General features: G+C 47.3%; 1 protein-coding gene across 2 annotated transcripts in view; it reads right to left on the bottom strand.

Annotated features, from left to right (window-relative positions):
- The window catches only part of RABGAP1L (RAB GTPase activating protein 1 like), a 401062-nt gene extending 388929 nt beyond the window's left edge, over window positions 1-12133 (bottom strand). Inside the window, exon 1 of one of the 2 annotated variants that reach the window (XM_055120168.1) lies at window positions 11967-12133. The gene's annotated coding sequence lies outside the window, so the exon portion shown is untranslated. The remainder of the gene's footprint in view (window positions 1-11966) is intronic. The other variant, XM_055120167.1, reaches the window with a different exon arrangement.
- Window positions 12134-13452: the final 1319 nt, after the last annotated feature.

The following is a 13452-nucleotide window of genomic DNA, read 5'->3' as shown; positions in this document are numbered from 1 at the left end:
AAATCTTGAAAATTACCATCAGTGCTTTATCTTAATTAACAAATACAGTTTACTGTTATTTATCCATTTATCCTCCCCCCCCTCTCTCTCTCACACACACACACACACACATACACACACACACACACACACACACACACAAACTCCCCTATACAAAAAGGTCAAATGTTCAGGACTTCAAACCATCAAACAGAAATGCCAAAATCCAAGGAGCTTCTTTGAGCAAAGAATCTATCAGTTCCTCATAACTAGCTGTGGTATGAAATGCCCTGTCTTTTGAAAGCTAGTTAGTTCAGCAATGGAAAATACGTACTGCTTTTCCGCCTTTCTATCCTGCCTCCAAAAATAAAGATTCGTCACCATTCAGAAATCATATTTCAGAAGGTGTTTTGAGAAGATGTTCAAAGCTGCTTTCTTTTCTACTACTGCCAATTTAATTCTTTTGGTGAAACTAAAAGATGATGGCATCACCTTACAAAGAAAACATTTCCCCTTTCCAATGGTTTTAGGACCAGTCAGTTCCAAGCCTTTTCCCTCACACTAATAATTTTTCCCTTTAGCTTTTACTCTGAGGCTACTAAGAAATGCTCCCTGTGTCGTAACAGTGAGAAGCACAACTTTTAAAGCTTATTGAATGTTAAAAAAAAAAAAAAGTTCTACATGGTTCCAGAGACAAAAATTAAAGCCAAACTAAAAAAGAAAAAAAGGGAAACGTATTTGAGGCTTTTCACCATCTGGTGACTGAGTTTCTTGCCTAGCTCTGCTTCCCTACCTTTGATGGCTCTGGCCCCTGGCCCAGAAAGACCTTTTTCTGTCCTATTTCCACACGTCCAAATCCTACCCGGTCTTCAAAGCCTGGTTTAAACGTCATCTCCTCTACCCTTACAACTAAAAGTAATCTCTCCCCTCACAAAACTGCCTTATCTTTATCTCTTTACCACACAATGCTTTCAGCCCTGCGTTATCTTTGTTTCCATATTTAATCCCCCACAGAAACCTAAAGGCGTGAGGATATAGGTTCCAGCCACAGTAATCTCTATTCAAACACCTTTAGCACAATACATTTTGCACTAATGAGCTGTTTGACTAAAATACATGAGTGGCTTGGGTTAGGAGAAAAGAAAAATCCTCTAAAAACTCCAGAACTGGCACTTGGTTTTGTTCACAACTAGCTATATGATCTTGAACTTCCTTATTAAAATAAGATTTTCCTTATTCTCATCTGCAGAGACGGAACTAAATCCTAGTTTCTTAAACTGCAGGTCACAACCCCATATAGGGTGTCTAACTTTTATAAAAATTGCTTTGAAATAAAATGTAAATAAAACATAAATATATCTTTATATACCTTACATTGTGCTGGAGCAATAGCACAGCGGTAGGGCGTTCACCTTTCACATGGCTGACCCATGTTCGATTCTTCTGCCCTTATTGGAGAGCCTGGCAAGCTACCGAGAGTATCGCGCCCTCACAGCAGAGCCTGGCAAGCTACCTGTGGCGTATTTGATATGCCAAACACAGTAACAATAAGTCTCACAATGTGAGACATTATTGGTGCCCGCTCAAGCAAATCGATGAGCAACGGGATGACAGTGACAGTGATACCTTACATACCTTCTTACAATAATTTCTTGGGCAAAAAGATGTCATGAGTGGAAATAGTTTAGGAAGCCCCTGAACAAAACCATTTGTTTTTAACTATACGCTGTTATCCACCAGCTAGTTATAAAATTAGTACACTGCACTTATTTTTGTTTGTTTGTTTGTTTGCTTTTTGGGTCACACCTGGCGATGCACAGGGGTTATTCCTGGCTCTGCACTCAGGAATTACTCCTGGCAGTGCTCAGGGAAACCATATGGGATGCTGGGAATCAAACCCGGATCAGCCGCGTGCAAGGTAAACGTCCTACCCACTGTGCTATTGCTCCAGCCCCTGCACTTATTTTTTAATGATATAAAATAGAAATTATCAAAGCATGTAATAGGCTGGGGTGTGCTATAAGTGTTTAGCAACTGGCATGAAAAGGCCAAAGCCCTGAATTGTACCATTTGCGGATTTTCCTGTAAATACTCCTACCATGGCTAACTTTAAACCACAACCATGATTATCACAGATCGATATGGGAAGAGGCAGGCCAAACTGCTCCTAGAAATAAATAAATAATATAAGACAGCTATAAGGTCCTGAAAAAATTAAGTATTGTTTTTGTCAAATTTTTCTTTCAACTTCATGTATGTCTGTACACTAAATAAACTGTAAAGTGTATTTATCCGGGGGAACAAGTTTTGATGTTTAAATTGCATGCTTTGCCCGTGGCCAAAACCAGTTCAATCCCTAGCATCACATGGTCCCCAAAGAATCACAGGGCTTAGCCATGGGGCCACAAAGCAATGGCTGGGGTGGCCCAGGTAATTCCTGGCCACAAGATCCGAGTAGCATCAGTCCTGGCACTGTTGGCTTAGAATTGCGGCGTCCCCTGAGCACTGCTTGAAAAGGCCCCCCACTCCAAAAGATGTATTTCTTATTTTAAGTCACTGTCAAAGCCATTTAACAAAGTTCAGCTAAACAATCTTATTTCTTCCAGATGCACCACATAATCCAATAAATCATACTCTTGATTACACATATGACCTTTTTACCACTAAACAGTCTAAAATATCCACTTTTCTTCAAAAGTGAGGGTAAGCGATGTCTATTGAAATAACCAGAAGGTAAATTACAGGGAGTGCAAGTTGGGGAGCTAAAGTCCTTAGCGTTCATTCAACCACACATCTGTGGTGCATTCTCACTAAGGGATAAGTAACCAAAGGGCTAATGGAAGTGGGTGGGCAGGGGAATCCATGATAGAAAAAAAATCCTATCCTTTTTTGTAACATTGTATAACTAAAACTCAATCCTGAGCAACATTGTAAACATTGTAACACATATTTCACCACGACTCAATTGAAACAACTTTTTTTTTTTTTTTTTTTTTTTTTTGCTTTTTGGGTCACACCTGGTGATGCTCAGGGGTTACTCCTGGCTCTGCACTCAGGAATTACTCCTGGCAGTGCTCAGGGGGCCCTGTGGGATGCTGGGAATCGAACCCGGGTCGGCCGAGTACAAGACAAACGCTCTCCCTGCTGTGCTATCACTCCAGCCCCATGAAACAACTTTTTAAATAAAACTTTAAAAATTTCAATCCAAGGGGCCGGAGCAATAGCACAGCGGGTAGGGCGTTTGCCTTGCACACGGCCGACCCGGGTTCGATCCCCGGCATCCCATATGGTCCCCCAAGCACCGCCAGGAGTAATTCCTGAGTGCAAAGCCAGGAGTAACCCCTGAGCATCGCTGGGTGTGACCCAAAAAGCAAAAAAAAAAAAATTTCAATCCAAGTAATTTTGATTATTTGTGCCCAAGTCCCTATTCCAGAGAACCTGGGTACAGAGAAGCATGATGTCACAAAGCATGAAAATGTTTATATACTACTTATTGATGATGATGCACAGCCAAAATTTCTGTTATAATGCAATATAAATTTAATTATTTTTTAAAGGCCATCCCTGATGCTTCCCATTCAATTCTCTAATATAAGCTCACTTTTTCATTGTTTTTGTTTGGGGGGTACACTGGCAATGCTCAGGAGTTACTCCTGGTTCTGCACTCAGGAGTCACTCCTGGTGGGTTGAGGTGACCGTATGGTATGCCAGGGATCAAACCCAGGTTGGCTGCATGCAAGACAAGCGCCTTAACTCTTGTACTATCACTCCAGGCCCAAAGCCCACCTTTTTTATGGTTTTGTTTTGCAGGACTGGGTGTTTGGTCACACCCAGGTGCTCAGGGGATACTCTCAGATAGTGCTCAGGGGGACCATGTGGTGCCAAAGAATGAACTCAGACCTCCTGCATGCAAAGCATGTACTCAACCCACTGAGCTTTCTCTGGGTCCCTGAGCCTACACCTCTTTATGAAGCATCTATAACTGAATTCCTTACTAGAGTTAAGTTCTTGTCCTAGACCAGAAACATACAAAACTTGTATAATTTAGAATTAGTACAAACAGGGGCTGGAGTGATAGCACAGTGGGAAGGGCGTTTGCCTTGCACCCAGCCAACCCAGGTTCGATTCCCAGCATCCCATATGGTCGCCCGAGCACCACCAGGAGTAATTCCTGAGTGCATGAGCCAGGAGTAACCCCTGTGCATTGCTGGGTGTGGCCCAAAAAAAAAAAGAAAAAGAAAAAAAAACTAGCGGAGAATATTTGTTAGATTTGAGGTCCTGGGGTAGGGCAAGGGGGAGAAATCAATTACTCTTTATTAAAAAATTTTCTTTTTTCTTATTTCAACCTAAACTGGGTAAAAGGAGGAGCAATGTCTTAAATATATTTTTGGCTACACTGTCTATCACAACAACATAGTCAAACCAGATTTTTCCTGAGTGTTAATAAAGCACTGCATTTTCTATTTTTAAAACTCAGTATCAAACACACACACAAACAGACTCAGTATCAAACACACAAATCATCCTAGCTGAAATCTAACTTCTCCAAATCAACTGAATATGTGCCTAGAAGTTTCCCAGAAAATTCCCCACACTTATACCAAAAAGATACCAAAAGAGGACAAAAAGAAACCATATGCATGAACTTGCTATACTCAAACAATTCTGGCATTCTATTTGTTGAATGAGTTCAATGTGAAACATACAGTGTGAAAGGAGAATGTGGAGGTACAAGTTTTGCTTAATTCCATCAAGTCTTCCTTATTCAGGATGGATAATGTTCATGTACTTATACCCAATTTCAACTTACTGACCATAACATAAAAATTATTTCCCACTCGAAAAAGACAAGAGTCAACAAGCTATGTCTCTTAAGTGGCACTGTAGCACTGTCATCCCATTGTTCATCGATTTGCTCAAGTGGGCACCAGTCACTGTCACTGTCATCCCATTGCTCATCGATTTGCTTAAGCGGGCACCAGTAACATCTCCATTGTGAGACTTGATGTTGCTGTTTTTGGCATATTGAATACGCCATGGGTAGCTTGCCAGGCTCTGCCGTGAAGGCAGGATACTCTCTTAAGTGCTGGTTGGGAAAATTGGAGACAATGGTGGCGGGATTGGTGTTGGAATATTGAATGTCTGTAGCAAAGAGCCATGAACAACTTTGTAAACCATAGTGCTTATATAAAGTGTAACAGGGAAACTGAAAAAATTAATTAAGGGGAAAAAACAAGCAATATCTTTCTCCAAGCTCCCTATATAAACTCTCTTCAGGGCTACAAATGTAGTTCAGTGATCACCCACATGCCACAAAAAAAAAAAAAAAAAAAAATGTAACACCCTCTTCTTAAAAAGTAGCCGTTCTACAGACTGAATGAGACGGAAAACTGGGAATCTCAGCAGCAACCACTGAAACTTTGCAATGTGCCTGTTAAATTGATGAGCGGGGGGAAAGGGTGGGAATTGGGGTGGGGAGGAAATCTTTTTTTTTTTTTTTTTTTTTGCTTTTTGGGTCACACCCAGCGATGCTCAGGGGTTACTCCTGGCTTTGCACTCAGGAATTACTCCTGGCGGTGCTTGGGGGACCATATGGGATGCCGGGGATCGAACCCGGGTCGGCCGCGTGCAAGGCAAACGCCCTACCCGCTGTGCTATCGCTCCGGCCCCTGGGGTGGGGAGGAAATACGGGAACACTGGTAGAAGAAAGTTGACACTGGTGGTGCAACTGGTGTTGAAATATCATATGCCTAAAACTCAACTATCAATATACTCTCTAAATCATAGTTCTTAAAAAAAAATTAAAGGGGCTGGAGTGATGATAGCACAGCCCCTTTGCCTTGCACGCAAGGTGTTTGCCTTGCACGCAGCTGACCCGGGTTCGATTCCCAGCATCCACTATGGTCCCCTGAGCACCACCAGGAGTAATTCCTGAGTGCATGAGCCAGGAGTAACCCCTGTGCATCGCTGGGTGTGACCCAAAAAGAAAAAAAATTAAATTGGCTGTTTTACCATTAAAAACAGGTTTTAAATTAACTTTTGCTGTTGTCTATGCTGTGGTGCAAATGCTCCAAAACTAACAAATGTCTTAGAGGTATGGAGAGTACCAGAAGTTGGAATAGCCCCAGGAGCTGACCATTTCTATAATGTAAGATATACATACTCACAGGTAACCAGATATGCCATAGTTCACAGTATTTGTTTCATCTTTCAAACTCCTATCATTACATCACTTCAAGACACTGGTAGGGGCCAGAGACATAGTACAGTGGGTAGGGTACTTGCCTTGCATGCAGCTGACCTAGGTTCAATCACCGGTACCACATATGGTCCCATGAACCTGCCAGGAGTGGTCCCCGAGCACAGAGCCAGGAATAAACCCTAAGCACAGAGAAGCGTAACCCCCCCAAAAAAAATGGTGCCAAGAGTACAATTCTACAACTTTAATATAAGAATTTTTACCACCTAGTTACCGTCGCTTCATAGTGTATCTACAAGAAGCCTATCTTCTATGTATTTATCAAAATTCTTTTGTTTCAATACCCATCAGATAAGGGGTTGATATCAATGGTATATAAAGCACTTGTTGAACTCTACAAGAAGAAAACATCCAACCCCATCAAAAAATGGGGCGAAGAAATGAACAGAAACTTTACCAAAGAAGAAATACGAATGGCCAAAAGGCACATGAAAAAGTGCTCTACATCACTAATCATCAGAGAGATGCAGATCAAAACAACCACAAGATACCACCTCACACCACAGAGACTAGCACACATCCAAAAGAACAAAAGCAACCGCTGTTGGAGAGGATGTGGCGAGAAAGGGACCCTTCTACACTGCTGGTGGGAATGCCGACTGGTTCAGCCCTTCTGGAAAACAATATGGACGATTCTCAAAAAATTAGAAATTGAGCTCCCATTTGACCCAGCAATACCACTGCTGGGAATATATCCCAGAGAGGCAAAAAAGTATAATCGAAATGGCATCTGCACATGTATGTTCATCGCAGCACTGTTTACAATAGCCAGAATCTGGAAAAAACCCGAATGCCCTAGAACGGATGACTGGTTGAGGAAACTTTGGTACATCTATACAATGGAATACTATGCAGCTGTCAGAAAAAAAGGAGGTCACAAATTTTGTATTTAAGTGGATCGGCATGAAAAGTTTCATGCTAAGTGAAATGAGTCAGAAAGAGAGAGACAGACATAGAAAGATTGCACTCATCTATGACATATAGAATAACAGAGTGAGAGACTAACACCCAAGAATTGTAGAAACAACTACCAGGAGGTTGACTCCATGGCTAGGAGGCTGGCCTCACATTCTGGGGAAAGGGCAACTCAGAGAAGGGATCACCAACTATAATGTAGTCAAAGGCCATGTGGGAGAAGGGATATGCTGGCTGAATGAGGGCTAGAGACTGAGCACAGTGGCCACTCAACACCTTTATTGCAAACCACAATAGCTAATTAGAGGGAGAGAACAGAAGGGAATGCCCTGCCACAGTGACAGGGTGGGGTGGGGGGGAGATGGGATTGGGGAGGATGGGAGGGATGCTGAGTTTACTGGTGGTGGAATATGGGCACTGGTGAAGGGATGGGTTCCCGAACTTTGTATGGGGGAAGCATAAGCACAGATGTGTATAAATCCGTAACTGTACCCTCATGGTGATTCATTAATTAAAAATAAATAAATTTATTTAAAAAAATGGGCCAACTGTGTAAGGAGGGAAATTGGGGACTTTGGTGGTGGGAAATGTACACTGGTGAAGGGAGGGGTGTTGGAACTTTGTGTAACTGAAACCCCATCATGGACAACTTTGCAAATGTTTATCTCATGGTAGTTTAATAAAATGATTTTTAGAAAGGAAAAAAAAATTCTTTTGTTTGTTTTGTTTTGGGGTGACATTCGGCAGAGGTCAGGGCTTACTCCTGATTCTGTGCTCAGAGATCATGATCACTGCTGAAGGATTCACGGGAACCATACAGGATGCCAGGGATCAAACCTGGGTCAGCTTCATGCAAAGCAAATGCCCTATCTGCTGTACTAACACTCAGGCCCCAGAATTCTTTACTACACCAAAAGAAAGGATAAAAGGACTTGAAAGTTTTCATTCTGAATCATCTAAATTTGAATAAATATACAGTTAACTGAACAAATTCAAATTTGCATTACAGCAAAGCAAAAAAGTTTAAGTACAAAAATTTTTAGAAGTAATTTAGAAATAATGAGCTGATAAACATGAAAACAGGTTTCATAAGTTTTCATAAGTTCCAAGTTGTTTCAATTAAATTAAGAAATAATAGCTACCAGAGCGAAAGTTATGAGTCACAAAACTATTATTAAGGAACAAAATTTCACTGCATTCATTTGCGGTATATAAAAAAATATATAGTAGGAGACTAGTATCCACGGCCAGGGAAAACAGGGGTTAGGAAGACTGGCCAATGGCTGGAATCAATCACAAGGGTGCGTAGGGTAGAGGGTAAGTAAGACAGAGAAGAGACCAGTATGACAATAATAGCTGGGAATGATCACGCTGGACAAGAACTTAGTGTTAAAAGTAGGTAAAGTGATATTTTTAATAATCTTTCAGCATTCATATTTCAAACCACAATGTCCAAAAGGAGGGGGCAGTGAGAACAGGGGCAGGGACAGAGACAGAGAAAAGGAAAGCACCTGCCATAGAGGCAGGCAGGGTGTGTGTGTGGGGGGAGGGAGTGATGGGAGGGAACCTGGGGAGATTGGTGCTGGGAAATATATACTAATGGCGGGATGGGTATCGGAACACTGTATGACTGAAAACTAATCATGAACAGCTTTGTAAGGGTCTATCTCACAGGGTTTCAATTAAAAAAGTAAAAAAAAAATTTTTTTTTGCTTTTTGGGTCACACCTGGCGATGCACAGGGGTTACTCCTGGCTCTGCACTCAGGAATTACTCCTGGCGGTGCTCAGGGGACCATATGGGATGCTGGGGATTGAACCCGGGTCGGCCGCGTGCAAGGCAAACGCCCTACCCGCTGTGCTATCGCTCCAGCCCCCAAAAAAGTAAAAACTTTTTAAAATAAAATTTTAAAAATAAGGAACAAAATTTCTCAGAGTACCACATCTATGAGAAATTGTGTTCCTTATTTTAATTTTATTTTTTAAGAATTTTACAGTGCTCTCTCCGCAGCTTCGCAAGCGTGAATCCAGACCCAGCAAAACCTCTTTTGGCGTGGGCAACTCCTCGCAGAATGTCTCCAGCCTGAGAACTAAGCCTCGGCCCCGTGCCCGCCCAGGAGGGGAAAGGTATTTCTCTCTCTCGCCTCTTTCTCTCCGGGGATGAAGGGCGCGGTGGCCGCCATATTAAGACGACCACAGATTGGGTTTTCAAGCCTGCGATTATCTAATATCTGGAAGAAATCTCTCTGGACTTCTTGTTAAAGTACAGAAATTCAAAACTGCGCGGGCGCGCGACCTTATTTGTCTTCACAGTAGGTCTGAATCTAGTGGGGTACTCCTAACAACAATAGTGAGGTTTGTGTTGAAATATTGAATGTAACCAAAGTAAACAGAATGTAAAATGAAACTTATCAGTTACAAGGTAGGGGGTGGGGGGGCGGGATGGGAGGTGTACTGTGTGGGTTTTTTTTTTTTTTTGGTGGTGGTGGTATATGGGCACTGGTGAAGGGATGGTTGTTTCAGCATTGTATAACTGAGACCTAAGCCCGAAAGCATTGTAATCTTCCACACGGTGATTTAATAAAATTTAAAAAAAAAGAATTTTACAGTGCTACCACATCTATAACATATAAATATCCCTATCAACTATAACTCAGGGACTTAAAAATAATAATAATAATAAAGACTTCAGTCAGCTCTTTTTATGTTGGCCAGTACATTTAATTACATGCTCAAAGGCACTGGGCTTCCTAGAGTACAATGTTCCCAACTTTCTAGAACACAATGCAGGCTCTGCTATTCGTTCAGTTGTGATAAGCAGGGTCCCACTACAGCCACGTCTCCCCACAATTCTCCATCAGCCGCCTCAGAGCACATCTTGAACTAGCTGATACGGACAACGGTGCAAGTCTCCGCTCCTCAAGCAACTCAACATTTAATCCGATTTTCTTTCCTGCCCACCGCGTCATGGCTTCTTGCTCCCCTGCGATCTCCCCGGCGTCGGCGTTGCAGGGATGCTACTGTCATAACCAATCACACCCAAGCCACTTTCCCACGGAGACGCATCCCGTTCCAGTTGGGAGCGCACAGGCAAGCTCCCAGTCTCCCGACCTCGGAAACAACTGGGTTCGGCTGCAGCGGGGGCATCACAGAAGCCAAACGCAAAGCACCCCGCTGAGGAGGGAAAAAAAAGGAAGAAAGAAACACCCAGGAGGGCTCACAGGGAACTGCACCCTCCAGCGCTGGAACCCCCGACCCCGTGCATGCGAGAGAAGCGTCGATCCAAAAACTCCGGAAAACCATGCGGGTCGCCCCGAAGTAACAGGCCTGTAAATCAGTTTCCAGTCGGGCGACGCTGACACCCGACCGGGCCAGCAAAACTTCCACGAGCGAGCGATCGAGCGAGCGAGCAAGTGAGGGAGCGAGCGCTGCAGCCAGGTTTGACGTTTCCCTCCGGGCAGGAAACTCACAGGCAAGTCGGTGACCACCAACGCGCGTTTCTCAGATGCCTCCAGCGCGGGTCTGAGGCATCTGCACCCCGCGCCCCGCTGGAGACTCCGGGCTCGGAAACTCGGATTCGGGACTGGGGGGCTGAGGAGACTGAGGGGTTGAGGGCGGAGGGAATTGGGGGACTGAGGGGTGGGGGCTGAGGGAATTGGGGGGGCTAAGGGAATTGGGAGGCTAAGGAGTTGGGGGGCTGAGGGAATTGGGGGGCTGAGGAGTTGGGGGCTGAAGGGGTGGGGGCTGAGGGAATTGGGGGGCTGAGGAGTTGGGGGCTGAAGGGGTGGGGGCTGAGGGAACTGGGGGGCTGAGGAGTTGGGGGCTGAGGGAATTGGGGGGCTGAGGGGTTGGGGGACTTAGGAGTTGGGGGGCTGAGGGAGTGGGGGGCTGAGGGAATTGGGGGGCTAAGGGGTCGGGGGCTGAGGAGTTGGGGGGCTGAGGGGTTGGGGGGCTGAGGGAATTAGGGGGCTGATGGGTTGGGGGCTGAGGGAATTGGGGGGCTGAGGGGTTGGGGGCTGAGGGAATTGGGGGGCTGATGGGTTGTGGCTGAGGAGTTGGGGGGCTGAGGAAATTGGGACTGAGGGAATTGAGGGGCTGAGGGTTGGGGGCTGAGGGATTGGGGGGCTGAGCGGATTGGGGGGCGGCGACACTCGCCCCGCCGCCTGGCACGGCGCGGGGGGCTGCCCGGTGTCAAAGTTGCCGATCCACAGCGGGCCCCGAGGAGCGCGGCCCGCCCCCACCCCCGCCCCGACGCCCCCGGGACGGCGACACCGCGGGGCGCCGCCGCTGCCACCACAGGGACACGGGCACGCAGGAAGCCCGGCGCGCGGCGGCGGGGGGTCCCACATCCGCCGCCCGGGCACCCCCAAAGCGGCAATGTCAGGAGGGCACAGCGAGGGCCCGGCACCCCGTCTCCTCGGCGGGGGAGACCTGACGGGGCGCTCCCCAGGCGCGGCCCTGAGTGACCCGAAGGCGCCTGCGTCCCCTCCCCTCCCCTCCCGCTCCGGGACCCCGCAGGCTCCACCCGGGAGCCAACACCCCGGGACCCGGACCCCCGTCTCCTCAGATCTCCTCAGATCCCCTCAGATCTCCTCAGGTCTCCTCAGGTCCCCTCAGGTCCCTTCAGGTCCCCTCAGGTGAGGAGCCGCCCGGGCGGGCTCCCGCGGCGCGGCCCTGACAGCCCCGAAGGCGCCCGCGTCCCCTCCCCTCCCTTCCCGCTCCGGGACCCCCCCGGGCTCCACCCGGGCGCCAACAGCCCCGGGCCGGGCCCGCGGCTCTCCGCGCCGGCCGCCCGGGCAGACCGCCGCCGCTCACCTGCTCCGGCCGCGCCGACAGGGCCCCGTAACTCCGCCGATCGGCGCGCGGCTCCGCGGGCCCGTCCCGTCCCGTTCGCTCGTCGGCGGCGGCCGCGGAGCCCGGGAGGGCGGAGGGAGCGAGCGGGGCGGGGACGCGGCCGCCCGGCAGGAAGAGGCGAGGAGGGGGCGGGGCCGCCAGAAGGCGCGGGGGCGCGCGCGTCGGGGCCCCCGGTTCTGCGTGCGCGCTCCCGAGCGCCGCTTCCTCGGCGGCGGCGCGCACGCGCGTCTCCACCGGCCCGCGGGGCCCAGACCTGAGCGCGGCGGCGGCGCTGGGAGATGGGTAGCCCCGGCACCGCACCCCCAAGGCGGGAGCAGGTCCGCATCTCGCTTTTTACCAAATTGGGGGCTCAGGGGGGACCTCCTAAATCGAATTTAGGTCTCATGCTTCCTTTGGGTCAATTTGGATGATGACAGACTGCATAGACATGAAAGAAACCAACTTTCTTTTTTTTGGGGGGTCATATCAATCCTGATGCACAGGATTGCACAGCGATGCACAGGGATGCACAGGGGTCACTCCTGCTTCTGCACTTAGGAGCTACTCCTGGCGGTGCTGGGGGACCCTATGGGATGCCGGGGACCCAACCCGGGTCGGCCACTTTGCAAGGCAAACACCCTCCCCGCTGTGCTATCGCTCCAGCTCGAAACCAGCTTTCTTGCGGCTTTTTTGGTGTTTTTTGGTTTTGTTTTTTGGGTCACAACCCGGTGATGCTCAGGGGTTCCTCCTGGCTCTGCACTCAGGAATCACTCCGGGTGATGCTCAAGGGACCCTATGGGATGCCTGGAATTGAACCCCAGTTGGTCGCGTGCAAGGCAAACGCCCTACCTTGCTGTGCTATCGCTCCAGCCCGAAACCAACTTTCTTTTTTTTTTTTATTTAATTTTTTTAATTATTATTCTCTGGAGTATTATTCTACATGCATGTAAAAACAGTAAGGGTTGGAGAATAGTATAGCAAGAAGGGTACCGGCCTTGCACGTGGCTGACCCAGGTTCGATCCCCAGCATCCCATATGGTCCCCCAAGCACCACCAGATACCTAGAGTACAAAGCCAGGAGTTACCCCTGAGCATCGCCGGGTGTAGCCCAAAAATTAAAAAATTAAAATAAATGAAAACCACTAATGAGCCGAAACCAACTTTCTTGCTGCAAATGTTATACCTCTCCCTATGGAGCTCTACTTCCTAGAACCTACAGCCAGAAATGAACAGATAATTTTCCAAATTTTAAATTTTACTTGGCACGTTTTTGGTTGTGTTTTTTTTTTCAAATTCCATAATCTTTTTTTTTTTCTTTTTGGGTCACACCTGGCGATGCACAGGGGTCACTCCTGGCTCTGCACTCAGGAATTACCCCTGGCACTGCTCAGGGGACCCTATGGGATGCTGGGAATCTAACCCGGGTCAGCCGCGTGCAAGGCAAATGCCCTCACCGCTGTGCTATCGC

Source organism: Sorex araneus, chromosome X (genome assembly GCF_027595985.1).
Source record: "Sorex araneus isolate mSorAra2 chromosome X, mSorAra2.pri, whole genome shotgun sequence".
Classification (NCBI taxonomy): Eukaryota; Metazoa; Chordata; class Mammalia; order Eulipotyphla; family Soricidae; genus Sorex; species Sorex araneus.
The sequence above is the reverse complement of the archived record's forward strand: the minus strand, read 5'-3'. Positions and strand labels throughout refer to the sequence as shown.